This window comes from Ursus arctos, unplaced genomic scaffold, assembly GCF_023065955.2.
Source record: "Ursus arctos isolate Adak ecotype North America unplaced genomic scaffold, UrsArc2.0 scaffold_7, whole genome shotgun sequence".
NCBI lineage: Eukaryota > Metazoa > Chordata > Mammalia > Carnivora > Ursidae > Ursus > Ursus arctos.
The window spans coordinates 49,502,354-49,528,238 of NW_026623089.1; the positions used below are offsets into that span (position 1 = coordinate 49,502,354).

Consider the following 25,885-nt stretch of genomic DNA (forward strand, 5'->3'; position numbering starts at 1 on the left):
AGATCCAAAGTGAGTCAGTTCACAAGAGCTGTCAGGAGATAGGTCGAGGGGTGATTCCAACCACGATCCAGGCCTCCTGCCTCCAAGTGCCAGGCTTTCTTCACTGCACCATGCTGTTGTTTAAGTCAATGAAAATATCAATATTTCTCAGGCTGCATAGCTGAAGAGATAAATCTCTCCTACCATACCTCAGATAAATTTTAAAACTAAGAGAATAAACGGCAATGCAAATACTACTATTAGATATTTATTATGTTGCAAAGCTTGAAAACAGTCAGGAAAATGGAAAAGTTACTTTTTTCCTACACAAATTTGTTAATGGGTGGCATAATGGGGAGCCCTGTTTGCTGGCACTCTGTGAAACGTCTACAAATTGCCTCTGCAAAGCATTATAGGTTGTCAGACTAATGTAGTTGAAGATAATTTGGCCTTTCAGTGAATTGAACCTCACAGCACGATTATACTCCACAACCAAGTAGAGTGTCACAATTATTCTTTCATGCTGAATTACCATATAATGTCATGAGTCTACCTGTCATAAGTCCTGTAGCCTAGTTTGAATTTTTTCCCCCTAAATCTATGGTTCATGGCAAAAATATATTTATACATATATATATCTATGTATACATAGATATATATATATATATATTTTGCTTCTAATGGAAATCTGATTGTTTTTATCAACAATAGATTTCATAGCAAATCAAAGGATATGCTTGGACAAACAATCCGATACTCAAGGTTAAAAAACACACAAATAATAAATTGCTGGTGTGTCATGTTCAATTTTTACTACGGCATTACACTGCAATAACCATAACAGGATCTAAATTGTTGTCAGAACATTAAACAAACCCCCATACTTCACAAAGGCATCCTGTCTGAGTAATTCATACAACGGAAACAACTATCAAATTTTCCACTGTCCCACCGCTACACCATACATCAGTGCAATTTTATGTATTTGGACAATTCGTTGAATAAATTACTTCCATCCTGCCTGCTCTTGCCACTTCTGTTAAGAGTCATATCAGTTTTAATTGTCTTTCTGTCTATACGGAGCCACTGTTTTTCTGGCCTTTTCCTGTGCTATTTCCTGAGCACCAAAATAAACTACGAACACCCATCAGAGCTGGGCGCCAGGGACACACGGCTACAAGAAGGGGGTGTCCTGCCGGAGATCAAGAGTTTCTTCCCTCTCCCTTTACAAAACAGTGGCTGAATGTGTGTTTGGGAGCCTAACGATTCACGATGTGGGGTGGGAACATGGTGTCTACTCAAAATCATAGCTGTAACTAAAAGCTAAAGGTACTCACCATCCCACATTCTACTGTTTCCACTTGGTTGTTTACTTTCTTGGTTCATTACCACATCTAGCCTGGCAAAGGAAATGGGCTCAGCCAATCAATGCCCCCAGGTCCTCTCGGAGTCTGAATCTAGATGGAGTCAACCCAGCTCATCAGCCAGGTCATGGCAAAGCCCACAAAGTGTTTCCCTTTGGATTATTGCTCCCAAGCAAATGACAAGCCCACCTTTCTAGGTTGGATAATGTGCAGAGGCTCATGCCAAAAAAGTATAGTTGTAGAACAAGTAACACCATAAAGGGCACAAATAAACTTTGTCTATATGGTGTGGAGTTAATGACTTACCATCGTGTTTCCCCACACTTTTTTTTTTTAAAGATTTTTATTTATTTATTTGACAGAGACAGCCAGCAAGAGAGGGAACAGAAGCAGGGGGAGTGGGAGAGGAAGAAGCAGGCTCCTAGCGGAGGAGCCTGATGTGGGGCTCAATCCCAGAGCACCGGGATCACGCCCTGAGCCAAAGGCAGATGCTTAAGGACTGCGCCACCCAGGCGCCCCTCTCCACACCTTTATAGTGAACTAAACTGACACCAACCAAAAGGAATCGGTCAATCCAACTGTTTCCTAAATGAGATCTTCTTGGGTTTGCCTACAGTTCAGCACATGTATTTGCACAACCAAAGTCAACCTGCCAGGTCAGATAATTTCACGGAAAGAGATGAGTAAAGGCTCCTAGGGACCCCAAACTAACTGGGGTGCTGTTTTAAAATTATCCCATCACCTATGGCACCATAGCCAAATAAATAACCACACACTGAAAGCTCATCACACTGGCTATTTGAAGCCTGATGCTGCCAAAGAAACTATTTAATGCTGAGCTACTTTGAACTGGCTCCAAAACAGATCCACTGGATACTAAACACTGCCCTACAATACGGTGTTGGGTGGCCTGGTTTTGCTTCTCAGGGTGGTGTAACAACAGAAGGAAGCCCCATTCAGAGAGGTTACCCTGGACCTGGTACCCCCATGTTAACTTGGTAGCCTTGCTGGGTAGTAGAAAGTAACTCCTTATTTATAATCCCAAAAGCAATAATAAACACAAAACTATGATTTACTCTGAACCTTCCTATTATTAAAACACTTTGTCTTATAGTTTTATTGATTTACAATCTGTCCTACTTACTTTTTTAGCATCTGAAAACAATCAAGGCACAAAGCTGCAAAATGTTTGGACATTAATTGTTAGGAGACAGCATTTTATTCCAGGCGAGGGGTTTGAGGCCTCGACAGCGATGCATTCTGGTACCGGAATGATTTATGGTCTTGTAGCAATAACGATGCACCAGGGCCATTAACATATTGGCAGGCCCTAGGATGGATTAGTGGCATTGATTATTTCATGGGCCACTGATACCCATTTGTTACGAGGAGCTCAAAGATGGCCTCTCCCTAACTGAAATCTTTTTATGAGCAGACAGCATTTTAAGTATTAGGAACCTGGGATTTGGGCCATTTTTTATAATCTTGCTGTCGCCTCACCTTAGTATGCAACCAAAAAAAAAAAAATGTCAAAAATTAAAGTTCATTCTTCACCACCAGCCTTAATTCCTCAACTCGTCATAACCATGTCTTCTTTAAAAATTAATGATTGCCAGCATTTAGCCACTGGTTGTTGCTATGAAGATCTATGCAAAAAGCAAGGATCCCTATAGAGTGTGTGATATATGGAATACTCTTTATTACTACAATAAAACTTACTGACATTTCAATACTTCTGCAAATAGCATTATAGTATCAATCTTCTGAATTAGGTTGAAAATTAAGTTGTAAATTAAAAGAAAGTGTACTTTGGAATACAACATGATATGTCACCTAGAGAAGGACCTTTGTGCATAACTGAGCTGAGCTGGGAACAGATAGATGAGCCCAGGGCCTCGGCAGTGCTGCTCGCATTCTAAAGATCTAGGTTACACCAGAAGAATTCATCCAGAAATCCTGATGCCCCGTCTCTAGGGACATTTTCTTTCATGGTAAAAAGTCAAGGGATTTGACAACAGCCTTTTATGAATACAATGAAACCCCCAGTCTTAATATATTTTTCTCCTTTGCCATATTCTTACCATACATTTCAAATAGGGCACATAGAATAATAAACACCTTATAAAACACAGAAATCATACATCCATTATGCTTATAATGTGTATATACATATATAAAAATGGTTACTTTCTCTGTCTCACCAAATACAAAATTACTCTCATCCCCACCCACTCCCAGCCTGGTCTTCAAAGATGCTCAGAGCAAAGAGCCATCCAGGACACTAAATGACAACTCCCATAGGTAGGACAGCTTTGAAACTGTTCGGTTTGAGGGCTAACGTCACATGCTGTAAATCGTAGAAAGCCTCAGGTCGGAGCCAACACAAAATGGTGATGCAAAAGACGACTGACTTCCAAATACATATTTGTTGAAAAGCGTCTTAAATCATTTCTACCCATCTTCCCCGGCATTCTCCGTACCCATAAGATGTGACAACAGAGTTAAAACAGAGCCATTCTTTGAAACATCTTGATGAAAATTCAAATTAACCCCAGCCCATGATCACTTCCCATACTTCCTTGCCTGTTTCTTTAGGCTAGAAGCTCTTTCAAGTTGGTGTCTACTTCTCTTAGATCCTACCACCCACACCCCTCACATCTTCAGAGGTCTACACGGTCCGGGCCAGAGCAAGTGAAGAGCGCACTCTGCTCCCTTGGTGGTGACAGGCAGTGATGAGAAGGATTCTGAGGCAGAGTTTTGACTAAATAGAAAGAGATGCCATGATCAGCCACGTGGGCTGAGAATACGGGAGTGGAAGGGATGTTCCAAATGAGGATATCTGTGACTGAATTCGGAAGTCAACATGCTTTCTGTAGCTAACCAGAAGACCGCTCAGTTACGCTGGATAAAGACTAATGCTTTCAAAGTATTTCCACTCACAGAATGGGCCTAAGGAAACAAAGCATCTTCTCCACGAGAGTTGTAACACAGACCACAAATCAGAGGGTTTCAGAGTGAAAACAATCAAGAGGTGGCCTAATCCAAGTCTTTTATTTCATAGGTGGAGAAGCCAAGACATGTTGTTAAGTGACTCACATGAGGTCACACCAGTAGCAGTCTCCTGCACGCATGCTCTCCCCACAACACCACAACACTTCCTTTGTGTGCCCTCTTGCATGCTGCTTATTCTTCCTTCCTTCCCGTGTATATAATTTTCATATTTTACTAAGGTTTGATGTACTGCTGCAGACTTCTCAGACACTGGATTATATGATAAGACATAAACTCAATCATCTATATTACTGCAAATTTAGGGAAACAATCTTGGAGTATGATGTATAGTAATTCAGGGTTAAGTAGAAAACAACACAAAGAATTTGCCACTTGTGAATTTTCGCATTTTATTTTAAATAGACAAGAAAGATATCGTAAATGTGTACTTGAATGCAAAGAGGTGCTTCGGGCTCTAGCCTCTAACTTATGAGGCCTTTGTATAAACTACCCAACATTAAAATACACAGGGAAAAGAACTGCTCAAAACTCTTAAACCAGCTCCAACCATAACCAGCTTATAAATCAACTGGTTAAGTGGACTTTCCACTTCCCACAGGAATTAAAGTTCTCACTCTTTACAGCTCTCCATGATAGAGTTCTTGAGTAGCCTGAATAGGTCATGGACTCCCCAGGATAACAAGGAGATGAAATAAGACTAAGGGGGACCACCTTCATTATGTCAGCCAGAAATCCCACAAGACTGTGCGCAACCCTACTTTCTCCTCAACATCCAGACACAGACTTTCAGCAGGATTCAAACTCCCTGCCTCTAGGGAGAATAATACACAACTACCTATAAGAGAGGGAGCTTCTTTCCCACATAAAAGTTTAAAAAAAAATTAAATCCTCTCTGGAGAAATACTCCACAACTTGAAAACAACCCTGGGTCACCACTACAAAACTTAACAAGTGAAATGTAGGTCTAACTTAATTTGAACAAGCTGAAATGTCAACCTCTTCCTTTTTATTTACTTCCTAGTTAAGATGGAGAGCAGCTGCTTACCTGCTCACATAAAACCACCATGGTTCACCAGAAGAGTATCATTCAAGCTTCTCTTCTCTAGGCAAATAGCGCCAACCCCGTAACGCTCTTCAGATATATCAGTTTGCAAATGATTGTTATCTCTACAGTTCCTCTGGACTTTCGCCAAATTTTCATAAACTCAGTAGTCCAGATGGCATTGCGGGGCTGGGTGTTAATTGAAGAACAGCTTAACTGTTTGGACATGTTATGCATCTATTACCCAATTGTCAATCTTGTAATGTTTGCTGTATGACTATATCTTTGGGGAAATGAATGCCAAATGAAAATTTGCTCTATTTCTCTTTTTATTCTCTTAGGGCTCTTTCTGATGATTTGTTAACCAAAATTAACAACCAAGACCCAGGATAGGAGTAAATGGTTATTGACCGAGATACTTGTCCTCTTTGAAATATTTATCTTTTTGTCTGCAACAACCATTCATAAACATCAGTGTTCACAAGTACAGTTACAAAGGGCACACAACGATGGAAAGGATTCTCAACATATATTATTCTGTTTCTAAATTTCACTTTTAACTTGTTATATGCTTTTACTAAATACCTACTCTATTTTTACAGTAAAACGTTATTAATTCACCTAAGACATTGGAAGTTTTGAAAAATATTGGACTTGGGACACGTGGGTGGCTCAGTCAGTTAGGCAGCTGACTCTTGGTTTTGGTTCAGGTCGTGATCTCAGGGTCCTGGGATCAAGTCCTGCATTAGGCTCCTCACTCAGCTGGGAGCCTGACTGAGGATTCTCTCTCTCTCGCTCCATCTGCCCCTCCCCACCCCCTTGCTGGCTCTCTTTCTCTTTCTCTTGCTCTCTAAAATGAAAAAATAAATATTTAAAAAGAAAAATACTGAAGGTGAATTTCGTCCCATTTCTGATGGAGAACCAATCAGGCTCATGACATGTGCTTAGTAAATTATATGTTGACTAAATTAATAGTTCATTGCAAGATTTCTGTCAATTCTTCACCCTCCCTGTACCTAAGCCCTCTGCCATGTGATTTTGTAGTCCCTACGACTGGAGTATTTATCCCTAATCCGCTGATGATGCTTTTGACTGCAAGATTCCATTATACCCACGGAATATGGATTGAACCCACAATGGGCCAGTTCTGAGTCTAAACTTCAAGGCATCACATATTTCCCCTACCCTCTGTGAGCCTCCAACATCTGAAATCAGAAGAGCTAGCCTGGAAAGTCCACTGCTCCCAGGCAAAACAGAGACGCACGAAGGAGAGCAGCACAGCCAACACACAGACCGACACATGAAGCAGAACTTTGTCCATCTGCAAACCTTTGAGGGTGGTAATTACTGCTCATCACTGAGTGCCACTAGATGTCGGAGGATTTTTTTTAAGAGCAGCATTGTTGTGGCAACTGATACACAACAAATGGTGCAAAGAAGACTGTAGGGTCAGGTTTGCCCACCTTGAGAAAAATCATCCATTTATACAGGAAAAAAATTAAAAAGCTAATTCCAATGTTTTGTTGTTGTTGTTGTTCATTTAACACATCCTCTAAGAATCCTTCACTAGCTACGGACTACATTTTGAGGCAATAAAATTTCTCAAAAATCTAAAAATTAATTTTTTGTCCAATAACCAGGACAAACCTTGGTCCCAAGTATCCCAACTACTTAGGTTTTACCCAGTGGTCGGAGAAGAACTATGGAGAAGAACTAAATAAGGAATGAAGGTCACTTTCATAATCCCCATCAGAGGAATTGCTAGCAGATGCCTATTTCAATGAACACTGCTGGTCCTTAAAATGAACATACGTTCTCTGTTTGGAAGGGCAGGCTGGCCAATCTGTAGGTTCTGCAGTGAGACTGAACAGCTAACTGAAGTTGTCAAGTTAGCCAGATGAGGCATCTCTGACCACTCATCATCCCCCACAGTCCCCCCAACGGCTTTCTGTCCCATGGATGTCACATCAAGAGGACAATGAGGCCGAGCATGCCCAGAGAGATCAACTGCAGCAGGGAGTTCTCTTCCAAAAGCATTTCCATGTGCCACCAACGTGGCCTCCGCAGCATGGCAATAAGAGCCATGCCATTAAAGGCAAGTTTGCATTTTATGTGCTCAAGCCTTCTGTGGCAGGATCCCACGATTCCCCAGGAAACCTGATTTACCATCCCATCGCCCCTCTGCAAATGGAACTGATGGAGACCTTATCCGCGAGTCACTGAGTCCTCAGGTATAACTGCAGATTTACAATGCCTACAAAGTCATTCTGTCATACTCATGTCTTCTCAGCATGCCCCTGAAAGGGACTCCCTAAGGCTTCAGCTGAGTACCATTTACTCCTCCCCCCACCACCAAACAAAAAAAGATTCTCCTCCTGGGAGCCCACTTTTCCTTACCCCAGAGTTCACAAGCCAGGAAGCCCTATATGGATCTGATGACTGCTAGTAAAGACAAGGCAGTCACGTGTAGGAAAGCTCACTTGTGGGGTGGCTGACAAGGTCTTACAGGGAGAAGTTGTATGGGAAAAGAGAGAAAAGAAAAAGTGTACTCTGAGTCATGTTGGTGAGATTTTTCACAGCTAATCACACACAAGAATGATTCACTACTCACTCTGCTCTGCTCACTCATTTTTCATATCATACTTTTCACTGCCCCATCAGCCTGTTCCACCAAGGTCAAATGAAGGGAATGATAGCATGTACACCAGACTGAGATTTATTATAAACGGAGTCATTCACCTTTTATGTGGAGCAAATGGGCTCCTGAAATCACCATTTATGAAGATGGACCTGAGCAACAGTCATGTGAGGAGACAGCAGGGGAGAGAGACTCAGTCCAAATGGCACTGTGGAATTCCCATGGTCCCCTTTCCCATACACAGAATACAGACTGATGCCACCCATTAGCTTGAACTTAAGCGTATACAAGACTTTGAATCAAGGTCAGAGCTGAAGTTATGTCTTTGTTCTATTTTACATAGCGTTGGAGAGGGTCTTCCAGAGAAGGCAACATTTGAGCAGATCTTAAATGAAATGCATCAGACAAAGAACACTGTTCCAAGATTTTTATAAAAGTTACTTGAATAATAAGGTTTTATTATATAACCGAAGTTCAAAGATAAGATGCTTTCCAGGGTTAATTCACCAATCATGATATCACCAAGGACCCAAGTACTTTCATCTTTCTGCTCTGCCACCTTCAATTCAAAACTCCTCCTCACGGAGCTAGGATGGATGCTACAGGCATCACATGTAGATACAACCACACCCAGAGAATGGGTTCTCTCTCTATTACAGAGGAAAACTTTCCCAGAAGTCCCCAACATACAGACCACACCTCGTGATCACTGACAGTAAGAGGATCACATGCCTGTGCCCAAACTAATCACAGGAGACTGGGGAGGAAATACTTCCCATGATTCCACAACATGAAGGTCTTGAAGGTCCTTCAATGACATGAAGCATTAACTATACAAACAGGGCTCTGAGTACAAGCATAAGGCAGAACGGAGGTGATTACTGGGAATAGGTTCTACACCTACCCTCAGGATTTTGTACTCACATTTCCCCCTACTTTTCTGTCTCCATAGCATCCTTCCTCACATCTCTGAGGTCTCAGCTCAAATGTTAAGTTATGCAAGAGACCTTCTCTACGCACTCCATCTCAAAGAATGTACACTTACACTCATCATTCTCTACTCTCTACTTTAGTCTTCTTCATCGTGCTTACCAGCACCAGATGTGTGTGTATGTATTTGCTTACCATTGGTCTTCCCCCTCCAAAAGCTTCAGGCACATAATAGCACTCAAATATTTATGGAATGAATGAAGAAAAGGAATTCACTGGTATGTCTCACCCTTAGTCTTAATCCTCTAGTGTTTGCCATGCCAGCAAACAGTTCTCCTTGCTCTTCTCTATTTTCCTGCCCCCATATTTTTGTTCACACTATCCTCCTCCTGCAACATCCTTTCCACTTTTCCTCTGCTTCTTTAAATCCTGTCTTTAAGAGCCAGCTCAAATTCCACTTCTTTCATAAAGCCTGTCATGATGATCCAAACCCCACATGATCTCCGAAGAGTACTTTCAATTTGCAAAGCTCATGTTACTCCTTTCACAGTGTTTCCCTTGAACCCAAAACTGGAGCTGTATGTAGCCTTAGATCTTGACTCACTCAACACGAGTTTTATAACTGAGGAGACAGAGTCCCAGAATTGCTTCAACCTGCCCGGTAATGGACCAGTAGAACATGTACTAAGATTGACAGTCCCTCTTTCACAATTAGCCAGCACTAAAATTTGTACAATATTCTCCAGTTGGCAATTTTTTATTTTTGCTGCATAACTGGGTGTTTGGGGAAAACGAATGGCAAATAAATATGCAACTCTGCGCTAATAAGCACAAATAGACACTCTGTCAGCCCCAAAAACATGGATTAAGGTTCACCTGAATGAGAGAAAGCTTCCTTACCCTTATTCTTTCATGAGTCTGCACTCACTGGTGGAACGGAGCATGATAGTGGGGCTGCCAGTAAAGAGAAATACAAAATGCCGGGGGATAGAGAACTATGAAAGAGCTCAGTTACTTGACATTTCTAAGCCTCAGTATCCTCATCTATGAGAGGAATGAAATTAGACTAGATCAACTAACCAGCAGGACTTGCTTTAAAAAAAAAAAAAAAAAACAAGCTGATGTCAAACCCAAAAAGCATAACTACTTTGGTTGTAGCAGGTATTGCTGACATCCTTACCCTCTGAACATCTTGCTTATCCCCAACAATAGTTTCTTCACCACTGGATGGCTTCATCTTTGGGGATGTCTCTCCTAGCAGTGCGATATGATAGTTCTAAAATAGATGATCATGGTACTAATAGTACTAAGAATACTGAAAGACTGCAGTGACTTATAGAACAATTTATACTCTCTACAGCCCCAGAAAGTTTTTTTTTTTAAAGATTTTATTTATTTATATGACAGAGAGACAGGCAGCGAGAGAGGGAACACAGCAGGGGGAGTGGGAGAGGAAGAAGCAGGCTCATAGCGGAGGAGCCCGATGTGGGACTCGATCCCGGTACGCCGGGATCACGCCCTGAGCCGAAGGCAGACGCTTTAACGACTGCGCTACCCAGGCGCCCCAGAAAGAAGTTATTAATATGGGGCAGACACTGGTCTTCTGAAACCATGATAAATCAAGTGTTCATAAACCAGGAATGGGTAGATGGACGAATGGATGGGAGGGAGGGAGGAAAGGCAATCTAACTTTTATTAATTTTAAAAAGAATAATCAAATTATCATCAATTGCTAATTAGACCAAAGTTAATCACAGTTATATAGGAAACAAATGTAAGTAGCCTAGATGCCCAACAATAAGAGAACTGGCAAAGAAAACTGGACCAAATACCCTGTGTCTCCACTAGTCACCTTGTTTCAGAAGAATTATTAAGGGCAGGAGAATATGCTAAAAATATACACTGATACATAAAAAAGGTCCAAAAAAGAGTAGGGAGTGATCCAAGTTTCCAAAAATGTAATGTGTACATGTTTTTTTTCTAAAAAGACTGAACGATACAGAACAAAATATTAACAGTGGTAACTTCTGGGTAGTGGGATTACTGGTATTTTTTTTCCTTCAGAATTTTCCTATTTTTTTTCAAACTTCCTACAATAAGCATGTATTTCATTTATGATAAGAAAAAGGTTGAAATAAATTAAGAAGTAGAAAATAAAACCGAGTGAACATTCTGTGTTTCTTACCCATCCCACTTAAAACCTCAAAAGTCTAAGGGATTTGGAGTGATGTACCAGAACCACCCAAATTGACCCCAAAAGAATAAGAAGGGGAAAGGTGAAATCTCTCTGGACCCCATGTCAGTATCCTTGGCATGGATCTCACCCCTTCTGACTATCAGAATTTGTAAGGAGAGGGGCCTCCGACACCTGTACTCTGCTTCTGGGAAGCACAGGTACAGTGATTCTTATGAGATGTGCTGGCAAATAGGATGTACAGATCAGGGAAGCTATGATAAATAAAGGCAAAAAAAAAAAAAAAAAAAAAAAACAGTTCCTAATCTGCCTCCACAAATCAGGGACCCACATGTGAGAAGAGGTACCATTCTTTTCTCGAAATTCTCCTGCGATTGCCTTTGAGATCCCAGGTTTCCATACTACAAAGACCAGAATTCTCTGTGACCTGTTACACTGAAGTGTATCTCTGGGCCATGTGTGAGCCAGCCTTAGTAAACTTAATTTTATCACTTGTCAAATTTTTCAACCTTTGAAAAATTACTCAATACCAGAATTAATGTATGATAATAACATCCAAGCGGTTAGCCAGCTCCGAACTCAGATTATCCCCAAACGATGCTGGATATCCACCTGAGGGTGGCGGGGCTGCCAGGCTGCCAGAGCCTTTAGTCTGCATGAGGAACGTGGGTGTGAGCATGAGGGCAAATCCACTTTTCAATACCGGCAGAGTGATAGATAATCTATGCCATACCTGAAAATATGTCTCATGGATCTCCATGCAATAGACAATGTATTAATTTCATTTTTTTTTAAACTCCCATTCATCATTTGTAGCAAGCCAACAGTCCTTCTCCCAAGACCTTGCTTTAATTGTGAAGGCAGCTGATATTGCATTCTGGGCCAACATTTCTCAGAACTATGTTGCTACCTCAGACATTTAGCTCCATGTGGAATCTGAGAAGAGAACTAAGTATAGTCTGGAGGGCTGTCAAAGAAAGACATCTCCTCAAAACCAGGTGTGTGCACATTAAGCCAGCACCCTTAAGGGTTTGTTTGTTTGCTTGTTTGTTTGTTTAATAGAGAGAGGAAAAAAATCAGAAACTCTTCATCTTTCCGGGCCATTTCTCTGAGGGGAGAGGGAGGAAGGGGTGGGGAGGGGAAGAAGGAAAAAACAAACTTTATTTTTGGATGGAAAATGTATAAAGGATGTATTAGACCCATCAGCATCAATTCTGAAATACAAAGTTTCTTTCAGTGTATTCCAAAATGAGAAAGAGATATTCCAAGCTCCATGAAGTCCCAGGTTCCTTGAAAGTGCCAAAAATACAATGACTCATTTAGAAACCATCACACTTAAGGCTGGATAGAATTAAGTTGGCGATAAGTTACCTTTTCACTTTCTGACAACATGTGTGTGTGTGTGTTTATGTTTCTCTTTTAGAATCTTAATTCTTATCCAAGACTCCTCAATCAACTGGTCTCAGAAAATCACTTTATTCATACAATGAAACAAAATCCTAAATGTATATTTGAGTATGGCACTCAATTATAATAATTTGATTTACCTTCTATTGCTTCATACAAGCACTGACTGTATTTAAAAAGAAAAAAAAATTCAAATAGGTTTTGGACCATACTCCACACTGTTCTTTTCTATAACCATTCCATAAATAGTAAACCTATTGTACCATACCCAAAACTATACATTTTTCTCGGGGCGGGGGGGGAAGATAAGATTCACCTCTTTTTCTGACCCAATTAATTTTTTGTTTTTTTTTTTTAATTTAATTGTAGTAATACTTAACATGAGATCTACCCTCTTAAATTCTTTCTTTGCCTAATATAATATATTGGGGTTTGGGTTAAAGCATATCTCCTACCTTAAAGTAAAATGTTACCAGCATTAAATATTGAGTCACTCATTAACATATGGACTGGATAAAGGTAGAAAGACACTAAGTTTTTCCTGCACAAAGGAGGCAAGCATTATCATGGCTATCACACTCTTTCATGAAGCAACAATAGATCTCCTTCTAGAAACATCATTTTCAAAAGGAGCAGGTAAATATTATTATTTACTACACTAAGGCAACAATAACTGATTAAAGCAAATTTAGTGGAAACATTAAAATAATGGCAGGGGAAGAAAATTTATTCTGCAGAAACACTGTGTGAACTTATTGGAAATAATCAGCCGCTCAGTTTGAATTAAATGAGTGAGAGTGAATGTGGGGCGGGGGGGGGGGGGGGCAGTGTAGAGGGAGGTTGAAAGAGAAAGCCTGGCACACACTAGCTGGAATCTGCTAGCTTCCCTCCGCTGTGGCGGCTAGGAAAATCTGCAAAGATGCAAACAATCCTTGGGTGTTCAGTTAGCAGTGAGTAAATTGCTGTGGGATCTAAGGGCGGGCATACTTTAGCAGGCAATTCCTCTCTGTCTTTCATTCTGTTTGTCTGTGTTAAATTCCCCCTCTGCCCTCATCCATTCTCACATCCAGTTGCCTGCTTTGTCCATCCATCAATCCCCTCACTTTGTCAGTGCTGACTTCATCCCGGCTCTCACAGCCGTGTTGCAGCCATCCCGAGGCCGCGGGGGAGCCCCCCCCCCCCCACCGCCTGCCGCAACCTGCCTGCTTGCCGATCTGCTGACAGAGGACCCAGTCAGCCGCTTGTCGTTTTCTATTGCTCGGGCCAGAAAAACACTAATACTCAACCTGATTCCTATCGTCCTGCTTTTCACCTTTTCTATTGAAGAGGATGGAAGAGAGAAAGACACAAGGAAAGAGAAACAAGGCGGGGGGGGGGGGGGATAGGGGTAGCAGGGGTTGGCGGGGAATGGAGAGAGATGTTTGCTGAATTTTCTAGAACAATTTGCACACCAGTCAGGTGGAGGCTCAATCCAGCTTCCTGTACCACACATCAATAGAAATCACAGGGAGAAAATGTAGCACTAATTAAGGGTTGATAAGCTGTAGTCAACCGCAGGTTAGGAGGGAAGAAAAACAGCAGACTACCCAGGTCTGTGCAAGCCCAGCCCTACACAGCACTTTCACCACCAGTTTAGGAGGAAAATTTTGCAGTTTTTTCTTTTTTCTAAGTTTTACCTTCAAAATCAAACAGATATGCTGGGAGAAAAATATTAGATGATTGTTCTTATTCAAAAGATCATTTGCAAAACATTTCATGGAGGGGGGAGCTTACTAAAGAGGAAAATAGTTACCTAGCAACAAAACTATTTTAAAACATTCTTCAGTGTACTGCCTGATTGTGTGCTCTTAATTCAAAGATGTATAATTCTGAGCACCTGCCGAATTATTAAAATATTTCTTCCCTGAATTCTAAACTCCTCTTTTTCTCCCCCCTGAACAGGGCAAACTTCACAATAAGCATAATCAGTATGATAAAAAAAAAACTTTTCAATGCTACACATTTCTTTAAATTTTACTCTTAGGGTGGAAAGCCGAATTTCACTTGAAATATGAGCAATTAAATTATTAAAACTATTTATACAACTGTGCTTAAAATGACTTTAAAATAAAGCAGCTCAGTGGGGTAGGTTTTTCTGTAAGTGCTGATAATCGTAACTAGCATTTGGGAGGTCTGGCTACCTGCAAGGCATTTTCATGAATGTTATTCGATCCTCATGCCACACCATCCTCCAGGGATTGGTCCAGGGATTTTTGGAGCTGAGAAAGAGGAAACTCAGCAATTCAATAACTTTCCCCAAATCGTCCCACTGCTAAGTAAGGGCATAAGAATTCAAACACAGCTATTGGAATTCCAACTCTTCGCCCAACAGATGAGTGCATCCGGTCACCTGGCCCTAAAGCTTCTTTGTGATTAAAGAAAAAAAACCTGAAAGATCTCCTGGGACAAAAATGACTTAACTGAACCCATTTCTCTATCTAAAGTGTGACCACAAAACACTGGGATTGGTGTTGGAGTATAGCACCCCCAATTCTTATCTGGGGAGACTATTCACTTTCGTATTGACTGAAACGGACAACCTGTGTGAACAAACCAAGAGAAGTTTCCTGAAGAAATGCTAGTGACTTAGGAATAAATGTGTTGCCTTTCCGGGCACCGACTTTGAAGAGCTAAGCACTCGCTCGCATGTTTTAAGTTTTGGTGCGTGTTAGGAAATCAATGGCAGCATCCTGTGACCCACCACACCTCGTATCTAGAAAGATTTGGGAGGGGAAGACTTGCAGGCACAGCATGAAGAGAAAAGAGGACTGGAAAGCCAGCAAAGCCTCCCTGCTCTCCAGTCTCCACTCAGGACTACCACCACACACCCAATCCAGAACCCTCACCCACAGCTCGTTCCCCGTTCCTTTTGTTTTCTCAAACCCACATGCTCAGATGGGCTTTGGCTGGGACACAAGAGACCAGGGAAAGGGGAGAGGGAAAAAGAGGCAGTGGCACAAAGTCTCCTCTGCGTTGCTACTATACACATCAGACATCTCTAATTAGACAGCAACAAAATTTTATTAATAGGATGGACATTATAGAATGAGCTTGTTATAAATGGGCCCTGTCAGGGCCTTATTCAGCTACCAAATGAGTATTCTCAGTTCAGTGCTCTCATCTGAGGCATCACGCCTAGTGCTGGATAACAAATGATTGCTATTAACCGTATTGTTAGTAATGATGGCTGAAAACAAACAAAAACCCATAAATAACAGTCTACAGAAAAATTAACCCATAAACTTGATAGATACCCAGCTGAGAAATAATAAATGACACTTTGGGGCCTGCTGGGAGAAGCTAGTGGTTTTTGTTTTCCTCTCTGTCATTAACACATTTTCTGTGCTAAAAATTAGATTCTGATATATAATTATCAACGCTCCCAGATATTAATTCTGCTATCGCTCCCTCGGTTTCTCTTCTGGCTGGGCTATAATGTTATTCACAGATTACTCTGCGAAAACACACCCAACACTTAACAGAACAGGTCAAAGTGACAAGTGGCTTCTGCTGACAACACCAACCTGCATCGTCTTTTTAACCAGGGACACAAAACAAATTTCTCATATTAATTAACTAGGGTTTCCTTCCAGCCACAACAGGCCCGTACAATGTGATGGGAGCTAAGCAAATTCCCTACTTCTCTAATGAAGGCGGCCAAGGGAAGCGAGGAGTGACAAAATTATCTTGCATTTATGGCATTCGAATCCACATTCATTAATGTCTTTCAGGGAGGAGACAGGCTTCAAAACAACTTTCCAACAGCAGAGCAGCTCTCACCTTGAGCCCCTTCCTCTCACAGGGCTCCGTGGAAGGGCAAGGACATGCACCCACAGATAACATGTGAGCAAGAGACCTTCCCTGAAAGGAGCCAGAATTTCAGCCACAGAGTCCAAATTAGCACTGTCCCTGAAAAAAAAAAAACGTAAACTTCCCAAATGCCATGACTTCCACACAATTAATTGACCTTGACTGGAATACGATCTCCCTGTCAGTGGCTTGTATTTGCCAGGAACTACCAAGAGGAGTGAAATTCACCAGGCTCCTCCATGGCCTGACCCATACCCTGTAAGCAGACAAGACACACACACACACACACACACACACACACACACACACACACACAAACACACAGTACTCTCATGCACATATGTAAAGTCCTTATCGCCAGTTTGGGAATCTACTCTATGAATTTCTTCTGCTATCTCTCTGAAAGCTTAAAATTCAAGGAAAATAACTGGAGGAAACTTTTTTTTTTTAATCAAAAAGATGAAGGTGCCCAACTTAAAGAATATATATTTAATTGTTATGTTTGATTAAAATTAAGATAACGAAATTTGAGAAAACTAAACTGAGGCCAGCAGAGTTGGGGCGGGGGGAAAGATCCATACAAATAGGCCAGTGCAAATAAGTGAATGAATTAGCAGATACATCCTCCACTTCCCAAGCCTAGCCTTCTGCTAGGGGAGAAAAGAGGCAGCAACTTCCTAGTCCTAAACAAATGCCTTCAAATACAGCTCTTTCACCAGTTAGGGGAACTAAACATAAGAACAGGAAAATTATTTAAAATTAGGCAATATGACCAAGTCTCTCAAACACAGAAGCAAACATGGAGGGAGGGCAGGGATGAATGCAAGAGGCAGAGAAGAGACAGCGTAGGTGACTATCAAGAGAACTGAAGCCGCTGTGTGAAAAGCTGGGGGTGAAAATAGTTGAGGTGCTTTAACCCCATATTTAGAAAACCTTCCTAATTCCCAGCAGTTGTGGGATGTTCCCTTTCTCCTTGCAAGCTCCATCAAGGAACCTGAGCTGGCCACGATGTAAATAATATTTTTAAGATGGGATTTTTTTTTTTTAAATAAGCAAATGATCTCCCATCTCCCGTGCCTCGTTGTTAACCCTCGCGCCTCGTGCCTGTGATCACGCTGCCTTGATGACAAGAGCCTACGCTGCAAATCCCTCACCCTCCTTGCACTCCATTTTCTCAGTATCTGGCATTGCGATATTAAATAACTATAAAACTAGAAAGCCAAAATAACTAAATCACCTGGCAGCCAATTTCTGAGAGTTAAACCACAAACCCGGAAAATGGTGGAGTGTGTTGAAATAATGTAAAGGAAACCCATAAATTCAAACTTTATGTTCTGTAAAGAACAAATATGAAAAAGGCATCAAAATAATGAAAGATTGTTTATGTATTCTGGCATGAAATGGGAATGTGTTATGAGAGAGAGAGCAGTGGTGGAGACAGATCGACGGAGCTGACAGTGTGGTATTCATCCTGCACGGTGCAGCAGACGCCCCGCTAGTGGCAGTAGACAGCACAATAAATCAAGGGCTCTCGAAGCTGTACCTACAGCTTATTACATCCAAGATGACAAATAAATAATAATCCCTGTCAGAGCGGCCCTTTGCTCAAGGATTGAGCCTGAAACCTTTGGCTCATCACTCCTCATCTTAAGTGAAAACACTAGAACTAGGGAATTGGAGGCCACGGTTTGCTAAGCTCATGAAACACAAAACAAGCGGGACCCGGGAACTAGGACTGCACAAGAAAGGTCAAGAAGGAAGGAAGGATAAACATTTAAATAATCCTGACCGAGAGGGGGCAAAGCAGTGGAATGAATGCAGGTTAACGTGCCCTAATCATCAGGGGGTAAAACAACAACAACAACAACAACAACAACAACAACACCTGACACCGATGCCTTGTCCCCACCCCTAACACGGAGAAATTCCAGGCTTCACCTGCAACGCAGACCGGGGCAGGCAAAGAGGCAGGGTTGTAGAGTAGAGGCACCAGAAGCCAAACACCAGTGGCCACCAGCCTCCCAACCCCTCACCACCCCATTCGCCTTCCCGCCTTATTTAAAACGCAGCCAACTCGTGGAACCCCATCCTCCCCGTGTAGCGACTCCAGTTCCCTCGCAGCCTCAAAGAAGAGGCGCAACGGCGCTGACCGGGGCCAAGGCAGGAAGAAGCCGGAGTCCCAGAGCCATTGCTGCTTCCCAGCGTGGTGGCTGAGTCACCTCCTCTCACGTGCATCACTCGCCGGCTCCTCGACATAGGGATGACAGAACCCTGCCTCCAAATTCGCCTGGCATCCACGGCCATTACGACCTTGAACTCCTCTCTGAACTTGGAGCTTTCCTGTTTCCCTCTTATTCCCGAGTGGTTAGGTGGAAGGTTTTCCAGACCATCCCTCTGTCTGGGTCAACTCTACAGCTACAGTTCCCAGTCCGGCTTTCCAAGCAAGGCCATCTCTTGTCCCTTCCTGACACACGCCCATCCCCTCACTGCCTTCAGGAAAGCACAGACACAGTAGAATCTGATAGGGCCAAAAGGGTTTGGGCTCCAGCTCCCCCAGAAGACAGAGACAGACACAGACACAGACACACACACACACACCCATCTTCACTCCTGAATATGCTGCTGGCTGCTATTCAGCCAGTACACCGCAAATCCCCGCCACCTCTGGGCATGAAAACAAAATTACGTTTTGTCATTTGAGAGAAGTGCATCAAGATGGCTCTGCCAGGGGCGCCTGGGTAGCGCAGTCGTTAAGCGTCTGCCTTCGGCTCAGGGCGTGATGCCGGCGTTCCGGGATCGAGTCCCACATCGAGCTCCTCTGCTGGGAGCCTGCTTCTTCCTCTCCCACTCCCCTGCTGTGTTCCCTCTCTCGCTGGCTGTCTCTCTGTCACACGAATAAAATAAAATCCTTAAAAAAAAAAAAAAAAAAAAGATGGCTCTGCCAAAGGGCACGGGAAACATTACAAAGACCTAAGTCCTAGTGGCTAAAGTAAGCCTCTGATGTTACAAAGGGGAAATGGCCACCATTTTCTGCTCATCCTAGAGTACAGTGGGGTGCCCCTAGTGCTTCACCTACCCACCCTTAAGACAAAGACTACATAGCAGACGAGTGGGCACCGGCTTTGGTCAGGTGGACCTGAGTTCAAATTCTGACTCCACACAGGTTGGAAGACCTCAGGCAGGTCACTTAACCTTGCTGACTTTCCGTTTCCTCATCTGGAAAAAAACAGCGAACGCTACTAATTCCCAACCCACAGGATTGTTCTGAGATTCGGTGAGATCAATGTGCTTGATAGTTCATGACAGATTCTGGCTGCCCAGCAGAGGCCAGTCCTTATTCCAGTTTGATTTTTTTCCTGATTTTCTGTCTTCTACTAAAGCATGTCTTCTACTTTAAATGAATGGTATCATCTACATGACTTTAGATCCTCACGAACCTTCAAAATATCCAAAATTCTCTACAGAAACACAAGTTTCTTATAAAAATCATTTGAGACTAAAGCATATACATAGCCCAGAACGTGGAAGAAATTTATCTGAGGCTTTTAAGAGGCTTTGGGCTATAAGTAGGTAAGTGATACAATAAAATGCAATCACCTCAACCCAATAATTCTATACCTGGGACTCGATTCCTAAGAAAATAAACCAAAATATGGAAAATTCATATGCACAAAGACATACATAATACTGTTATTATGGGTGGGGGAGAAGCAGACAAATCAACCCATAGTGAGATGTAAAAATATGTTTAAAATTATTTTTTAAATTATGGAATGCTTGCTTGATGAAATAATATACAGACTTCAAAAATGAAGATCATGAAGACCGTGAAGCAACATGGCAAAATGCATATTATTTAATGTAACATGAAAAAGGCTGAACATAAAATTGACACTTGGCTCTCATTTTAACTATGCAGCATTATGCCTCTGGAAAAAGACAACCAATACACACACGTAATAATAGTTGTGCCAATTTGGCAGAATCAGAGGTTTTTATATGCTTTCATTTTTTTCAAACTTTCTATGATTATGTTTCACAATACTTTTTGAATTTAAAAAACAATTTTAAAAATTCAAAAGAAGGTCAATGAATTGGAAATCTGGGAGCAAAAGCTGCAGACACCAAAATTTTTTAGGCTCCCACTGCTTCCTGCCATCCAAGACACCATGGTGGGGATCTCTTGTGAGCTGATGGGCAAAAGATGGAACAAAAGTGTTTTTGAAAGGTTGCCCTCCTACACCAACCCCTCATCTGCCTTTTCCAGTTAGACCCCACATGTGATACCCTTCCAGCCAGTCCTTTCCCATCACCCATGTACACTTCTGGCCTCATTGATGCAGTCACTCAGACACTCCTGTTTAATGAAAAAACATCAGTCTTCGAAGTCTGAGGGTTTGGAATCCCTCCTGCAGCCCCTTATAACATCTTGTTATCACGCACTTAATGTTCCAAAGAACTATTTCAAAAGTGAGCTGGAAACAAGACAAGGAGGGGAGATGGGAAAAAAATCAAGAAAAAGTTGTCCTCTAACTATCCTAAGCCCTGAGCCCCTTTCCTTGGCCAGCATACAATTTCTAGTCCTTGGATTTTCCTCCTTTCTTATCCCATGAACTAAGTGGGGGAAACTGTCAAGTTGGAGATTAATACCTTAACTTTCCATCAACATTCCAACTCACACAACTTGGTGATACTTTGTAGATTGGGGTTTTGTTACAAGAAGACAGCTGAGGACTCTGCCCTTTCATGAAAACAAGGAAAAGAGAAAGTAACACTGGGGTCTTCTTCTGTGATAAGTCCTTCAATAGACACCTTAACTCAGCTGCAACAAATTCATGAGACGACTGGACCCGCCCCAGCCCGCAGCAGCTCTCCTTCTGTCATCTAGGTGAGGGCATTCTCTTCAGAATGCGTGTCTATGCAGTCTAATACAGAAACCCTTTACTTATGGCAGTTCGAATTTCAGGTCCTAATTTATTCTCCATGTATTCTCCTACCTCTCTTCCTCACTGCTTCCTGGAAGGCGCACCTAGTCCAGTCAACCGGTTTAGTTTACAGTTCCTTACCTTTAACCCAGAAAGGTAAGGAGCCTGTCTGTGACAGAAGTTCCTGTCAGGGCTGGGACTGGCACTTGGGCTGCTGGTCTTTCCAACACACCATGTTTGCTGCTTCCAATTACTAGTTTCCACATAGCAGAAAAGGTAACACCCTCCCAGTATCTTGTAAGAAAGTGCGACAGACAGTCCTATATGGTCCACATGAGACCAGGACTCTCTCACTACTCCTGAAAAAGAACTGTCTCTCTAAACTGAGGTTCATCCCATGGTCAACAAATGGTCGCCGTGAACCTTTGGTGGGATAGAGGAGGGTGCCACATAAGGCCAAATTCTTAAAGCATGACATGGTCCAAGATTAATTTTTAAGACATGTAATTGGAGATATGTTTGGGTTCACTGGCTTAAAATGAGTTAACTTAGCAAAAGACACAAGTAAACAATAATGCAATCATTCAATACAATATCACTGTCTAAAGATTCTTTTTAAATATAAACATGGCAATTCTGCTCATACATATTACATACATTTGCAACAATACAGAAAAGCTGAAAGGTGGTTATTGTTGAATTGAAAAAGTCCCAGAATCCCACTAAGAAAATACTGCGAGACAATAATGCATAGTTCAGGTGCACACTATAACTGACTTAAATTATTATGGATGTACTTCATACTTAATTACCTTTCTAAAATATGTCGGGGTATTTTGTCATGAACTCTGCAGAGTTGGCTGTACCTCTACTAAATACTGCTCTGAAATGCAAACCCTTCGCTAATGTTTTTATTTGAATAACTTATTACCCAATATAGCAAGCATCAACACATTTTATAGAACCAGAACTTGGCTCTCTGAAATTCCTCCTACCCTAATGCCAGTCACTGTTGGGAGCATTTAGTTATAAATTGTCTTTCAATAAAAGTAAAAGCTCCCAAAACAACAAAATGAAAAGACACAGCAGCTTAAATCAAGGGAAGTCAATTTCCACATGCCGATCCTAAATATTTCATGGCCCTATTTTATTCTGACATTTGTAGATGACTAAAGTGTTACAAAGGAAATAAAATGCTGATTAAAGAGTTCACTGTCATAAAGGTTACTGAATTGTAAATGGCCCTCTCCATCTTCCTGTTAATAGGTACCCAGCTGTAAACATCATGAAGGATGTGACGGGAGGGCGGCTTCCCTCCTTTAGGAGCTGTATATACATTAATCACTGAATCACCAAGCCATGCTTAATTGCAAGCTGTATATCACACAAATCCATGGTAAGTAGAAGGAAACTCATTATTGCTGCTTCATAACTGCTGGGTACTTCTCATTTTAACCTCCTCACACCTGGGACACTTTGTTGCTTTATAACAGGCATGCAGAAAAGGTACCACACCACTAATTACAGCCCACACTGGCACCTCCACCTCAGCTCCCTGAAAGAGAAAACGGAACAGTCTAGAGCCGCAGCCATCCCAGGCTTCTGCCTCATTGCCACTAAGTGAGTTTTTATATGTGGCTTCCCGCGCTCCCCTCCCCTGTTCCCTTCCTGGAGACAACATGTTGAAATCCATTACTCCTTGAGAGTTTACAGAACTCTTTAAATGATAAAGAAAAAAAAAACCTGCAGTATATTTTGCTTTGACAAAATTATTGATTTAAATCCCATACAATAGCACAATACTATTTAAAGGTCAACCCAAGAAAAATGAGTTTACACCCGAACAGAGCTGAGCTTATCTGTCATGAAAGTGTAATGATGTGTTTATTCCCTCACTAGGGTGTATATATTTTTCAGGAAGATATAACAGTCTACTTGCAGGTGAAATCTGCTCTTAAATGGGAATTTCAGAAGATATTTACATTTCAGATGGTGGAGCTGATATCTGAAGCCCTGAGACCCATTTCTGTACTTACTAGTCAGGTGAGTATTTATTTTCATCACCTAAAAATTATTCTTCTCACTCCCAGGTCAAAAACGAGACATCTACTTGAAAACTATAACCACAACTCATATGGGAATCTTTCAAGAAGGCTAAGGTTGCAAGCAGAATGCAAAGGTTGCCATGATAACAGCCTCTTCTCGTGTTTTGGTTTCTCTTTCCCATTTCAAAAAGACAGCAATAAAAGGCTCTAAGTTCATTATTTCTAGAAACATTTGTTATTAATGCATCTATATATTTGTCTTTTTTTTCTTTTCAAAAGGCCAACTGATGTACGATTAACCCCAAAACTACCCCCATTGCCCTTCCTTACTTGACCTCCAAAGGTACTCAGATCTGGGCCTCACTGGGATGGAGTAAAGGGGATGAGGCCTGATACCCGACAACCAGGTCACAGCCCCTAAAGCAAACCTGCCCCGCGGCCTCTCCACTGAGCTCCAGTATTTACTATTTATTAGGAGCCAGGTACAATGCTGGTTATGAGGGTATAAAGCACAGTACCTTCTGTCTTGAAAAGCTTCATTCATTCATCTGGTAAATGGACTGAGCACCTATCATGTGCCTGGTACTGTGCAGTGACTTCTCAGAGACTATAGTCTTACAGGGCCCACAGACACTGAATACACAAATACAAGAGAAATAAATATCCCCAAAGTGGACTTTCAGTATGCTAGTGCTGCATATAGCAAGGGAAGCCAAACTAGTCAATATGGTTCAAGGAGGGCCTTCCTTATTTGACCAGAGACTTGAAGGATGGGAAGGTGTCAACTACATGGAACTGGAGAGGACAGGTGAAGGCAGTGGGAAGGGCATGTGCAAGGGCTCCAAGACAAGACAGAATCTTCTGCAGAGAACAGAGTTGCCTGTGACATAGGATTTGACTGAAGGGCAGGAGGGAGAAGAAAATCTTGCCAACAGTAAGAGTCCTGAACCTAAGGGAAACCACCAGAAGGTATCCAGCCTGGGAGTGCCATCGACCAAAGACAATATGGAAACCAGATCAGAGGTGAGCACACGTTACTGTTGAAATTCCTCTCCAGAGAATATTAACAATGACAATGGGGATCAATGCCAGTGACCTGAAGAACAGCAAAGAAACTACCCTACTACTCCATCAGCACCAGTGCACAAGAAGCACATTTCCAAGAACCAGCCTTTATTCTCGTGTTGTAAAGACTGAGCCAACTAGACTCATGATTCAGCTAGTAGAGGCTTCTTCCCTTTCCACAGGTGTAATCCGACAGGTCTAGGGTTTACGACAGCTCTGAAATTCTTATTACCTACCTTCAGCACCCACCAGTTCACTGGTTATTTTCCTGTCATTATTAGCTCTATCAAAACATGAGCTGGAAGAGCGATCACTTCCAAATCCAGGCAGCATACTGCTAATACTTGCAGTGAAAGCTGCTTTTGTGTCTTTGGTCAGAAACAAGAACAAAGCTATTGACCAAAACTCAGTCTGAAGGTTGTCAAAATTTTATTTATCCAGACATCTCCTTGTTCCCCACCATCATGGGTGTTGGTATTTTGGTTGTCTAAAAATCAGCTAGTGTATGAATTTTACTTCCTTCCAACACTCCTTACAGGGAAGAGGAGTTGGTGTTCATGAATCTTCTATTGTTCTATTGTTGGCAGATCCTCAAAGCCTCTCACATTCAGGGAAAAGCTACTTGCCTTGTTGGGTGAACTGCAAGAAGACTGAGCACAGTCCTACAGCCCATCCCACCATAACTGCCCCCACAACCCCTTACCACCATCTGCCACCATCACCCCCCACCACAGTCAACACAGTCACACCCAGGGCAAGAATCTCCTGCTTTCTCAGGGAATCCTTGGCATTGCAGTTCCCACTCCTCCCCACCCCAACCCAATGCTGGGATGAGTCAACCCTACATGTTCGCCACTAAGTCTCACTTGTACCCTTCATGAAATTGTGGAACAGATGCTCTAACAAGCATACTTCTTCACAAAATAATGGCAAAGGGGGAAGATCACCTGCTTTGGAATCAAGCCCACCTGGGCCTACAGCTAAGCCCCACCGTCAGTGATGCTTTCTAGGCCTACTGCTTAGGGATCTTCCAACTTCATTATCCACCCATCCGTCCATTCACTGAATAGTTATTGGATGCCTACCATGTTCCAAGACTTTCACATTTATCTTGTTTAATCATGACAGTCATCGCTTAGAGCAAGTGCCCCACGAATTTGTTTTATCATGCACCCCAACATATATTGATTTATTTATAAATTATACACACCACCTTACCAATGTATTCATAAAACATATATTAAAATAGGCACTTTAAGTGTAGGAAAGAAAACAAAGATTGTAAATGCAATTTTACTCATCAGTGATGTCAAATCCTCTTTGAGCTTACCAAAAAACAGGTAACTATAACTTTATATATTAATGTTTTCATTACAGAGATGTTATATATTGGATGCCTCATTTTTTAAAATATGGGCTTAACACTTTGTAAAAG

The 25,885-nt window shown here is 41.9% G+C and overlaps 1 protein-coding gene and 1 long non-coding RNA gene across 5 annotated transcripts in view; both read right to left on the bottom strand.

The window, feature by feature from the left end:
* Window positions 1-19,336, bottom strand: part of LOC125282742 (uncharacterized) — a 34,081-nt gene extending 14,745 nt beyond the window's left edge. The window contains exons 1-2 of the long non-coding RNA XR_007189947.2: window positions 19,102-19,336; window positions 1-16,514 (exon numbers count right to left, since the gene is read on the bottom strand). The exon at window positions 1-16,514 is cut by the window's left edge and continues 14,745 nt beyond it. This is a non-coding gene — a long non-coding RNA (uncharacterized LOC125282742). The remainder of the gene's footprint in view (window positions 16,515-19,101) is intronic.
* LRMDA (leucine rich melanocyte differentiation associated) overlaps window positions 1-25,885 on the bottom strand; it is a 1,028,511-nt gene that overhangs the window by 754,617 nt on the left and 248,009 nt on the right. The gene's annotated exons all lie outside the window — the stretch shown is intronic.